Here is a 3,372-nt window from a genome sequence, read left to right as displayed (position 1 = left end):
ATTTATGTAAAAGTGTGTTGAACAATAAATTTCAGTGCAAAAAACACGTTTTAATTCATAAGCTATAAATTCTAGTTTCAAGTAAAATTAATTCTAGAAACATAATCCATTTTAGAAGAACCAAACATCTCAAAATCACTCTCAAAATCACTCTCAAATCAATTATATACCTCTAGAAATGCTTTTGGCTCTTTCAAAAGACAAACCAAACATGCTATAAGTAAATTGTTATTATATATGTTGACATGATTCAGAGACAAACAAAAAACACAAGTAGCTTGCAATACATGAAAAAGCAAATTGTCTTAACATGAAATGCAAGGAATATTGCAATCGTTTCAATCATCCTCACCAAAATGATAAAACATATTCATAACTGGTTAAAACAGACTCCCCAGGAGCTCTCATTTGGCCATAACTTGGACCTTGAGTAGGATCAGCTGCTTGGTGACGTCTGTGGCCTGGATTTTCAACATTAGAAGTGGATTTTTTCTGTCTCTTTCTTGTTTTACATGTTTTCTGTATCTTTTGGGGCTACAATACAACAAGAACCGATCAAGTATTGGTCATGATGGTTAGACAAATATAAAGCCAAAAACCAGAAATGAACAAATTAATAATCATATTAAGTTGAACGTACAAAAACAAGTACCAAAAGTAAAACATAACAACATAGAAAGTTGGTTATGGGTAGCAATGGCATGAACAAATGGAGCAAAAAAAGAGAGAGACCTGGGTTCTGGATCGAATCTAGAGTGATGTCGGTAGGAATTAGAATTGGAATCACAATGAGACACTTTATCAGGAGGATGGATGGATTTTGATATTGGAATTATAAACAGCCAACAATTTTAGTTAGCTGCTTAACTTAAGTAGGCCGGTTTGGGTTATGTTTAACAAATTTATATAAGACACTTTCATTATAATAATCATCTTAGTAGGTTGGCTTGGACAAATACATTAATTTTTTAATTGGGTTGTATTAAGTAGTGAGTTCCAAAAAAAAGGTGAATTATTAGAAATGCTTATAAAAAGATTAAAAAAAAATCTAATTTCATATCCCAATCCTAATTTAGATCACATAGAAAGGATATAAATGTTTTGTAATGACATCTGATTAAAGATTAAAAAATTTAGTTGCTCATCCAATTTTACAATAATCGTTGGTGTCAAAAAGATTATTGAAGTCGTCATTGTAAAGGAACATCTAAAGTTATACGACAGATACACCAATAAGGAGTCATTGATCTAAAATTTGCAACTCACCGTATCTAGATAAAAGACTAGATTGCAATTGAAGTTGACAGAAGACCAAGAGCCATGAACATGAGAACTTCGCAGGTAGCTCATGTCCAACAAACACAATCCGTAAGATGTGAAATTTTAGATCCTAATTTTGTTATATATTGTAAATTTCATCTACTCCAAGTAGAAGAATTCAAATTTCTCAAGAAAATCAATCCCTACTCCATCCAATACATACAATCCTGAATGAAAAAATCATTCAAAAGTTTCCTAGAAGGATAAGTAAGGGGGAGTTCAACAACAAGTACCAACACAATATCATCCTCCTCAACAACAATTAAACCATTGTCGACACCTAGCTCCACCAAATCAACAACGATTTGTGCTAAAGAAAGCACACTGTGAGATAGCTATTGAACGAATGATTGCTCAAAATATCCAATACAAATATGAAACCATGAATGATAGAAGAAATACAACAAAATCTATAAAAAAAAATTGGAGGTTCAGGTGAGACATATAGCTTGACAACTTTCACAACAAGTTCAAGGAAATTTCCTAAACAACATCATCATTAATATTATAAATCATGAGAATGTCGGTATTGTTTCCCCCATAACTCATAAAAAAAAACTCCTAAAATCATAAATCACAATGTCTCATTCGCAAAGATTAAAAAAAGAAAGTGATTCAAAAAGAAGGTGAATGACTAGAAGATGCTTACAAAAGATTCAAAAAAAATTCTAATTTCATGTCCCAATCTTAACTTAGGCCAAATAGAACAGATATAAATGTTTTATAATGACCTCCGACTAAAGATTAAAGAATTTAGTTGCTCATCCAATTTTACATTAATCATTGGTGTTAAAAAGATTATTGAAGTCGTCATTGCAAATGAACATCTAGATTTATATGACAGATACACCAATAAATGAGAAGGAGTCATTGATCTAAAATTTGCAACTCGCAATATCCAGATAAAAGACTAGATTACAACTGAAGTTGATAGAAGACCGAAAGCCATGGACATGAGAACTTCACAGGTAGCTCATGTCCAACAAACAAAATTGGTAAGATGTGAAATTTTAGATCCTCATTTTGCTATATATTGTAAATTTCATCTACTCCAAGTAAAAGAATTCAATTTTCTCAAGCAAATCAACCCCTACTCAAATACATACAATCCTGAATGAACGAATCATCCAAAAGTTTCCTAGGAAGATAAGTAAGGGGGAGTTCAACGACAACTACCAACACAATATCATCTCCCTCAATAACACTTAAACCATTGCCGATACCCAACTCCACCAAATCATCAACCGTTTTGTCATACCCTAATTTCCCCCCTAAATCAACAAATCAGTGCATTCACAAGACATTTGCATCACCTGCTTATCATGACATGCATTTCTTTCTGCATAATGCCTAAAAAGTCAACCAGAGTAAAATTTTGGCTTAACAGATAGATCAGTTGAATCGACTTTCAATTGCGCATAAAATAATGGGTAGAAAAATTTGAGGTCGGGCTTGTAGTTGTCTACTTTATTGATCTACGATTCACGTAGTTCAATATGGTGTACTCATTTTATTCTTTAGATTTAGTTTGCGGTCGCATTTTTTATCAGCCCGGGCCTTTTCAACCTAGTACTTTTTACTGCGAGATTTAATTTGCATCTGTCTGTTTTACGGAACTTTATTTCACATAGATTATTTTAATTTTTTGCGCCCAATTTTTATTTATTTTTATTCCTTTTATTTTATTTTATTTAATCAAAATATATATATGTGTTTTTTATTTCATTCATTTTAAATTATTTTTATCACATATAATAGCCCAAGCATATTATGGGCTTTTTATTCAAATGGAAAACTCTGAGGGGGAGGGGGAGAGAGAGAGAGAGAGAGAGAGAGAGAGAGAGAGAGAGAGAGAGAGAGAGAGAGAGAGAGAGAGAGAGAGAGAGAGAGAGAGAGAGAGAGAGAGAGAGAGAGAGAGAGAGAGAGAGAGAGAGAGAGAGAGAGAGAGAGAGAGAGAGAGAGAGAGAGAGAGAGAGAGAGAGAGAGAGAGAGATCTTCACCATCTCATCCTTCGATCTAACTTCACACAAAATCTACCCCCTCCTGATACAA

The 3,372-nt window shown here is 33.1% G+C and overlaps 1 long non-coding RNA gene across 1 annotated transcript; it reads right to left on the bottom strand.

The window, feature by feature from the left end:
• Window positions 1-259: 259 nt before the first annotated feature.
• LOC127135217 (uncharacterized) lies at window positions 260-882 on the bottom strand. The gene is made up of 2 exons (XR_007808468.1): window positions 733-882; window positions 260-534 (listed from the first exon to the last, which is right to left on the bottom strand). It is a non-coding gene; the product is annotated as an uncharacterized LOC127135217 (long non-coding RNA).
• Window positions 883-3,372: the final 2,490 nt, after the last annotated feature.

This window comes from Lathyrus oleraceus, chromosome 4 (assembly GCF_024323335.1).
Source record: "Lathyrus oleraceus cultivar Zhongwan6 chromosome 4, CAAS_Psat_ZW6_1.0, whole genome shotgun sequence".
Lineage (NCBI taxonomy): Eukaryota > Viridiplantae > Streptophyta > Magnoliopsida > Fabales > Fabaceae > Lathyrus > Lathyrus oleraceus.
The sequence above is the reverse complement of the archived record's forward strand: the minus strand, read 5'-3'. Positions and strand labels throughout refer to the sequence as shown.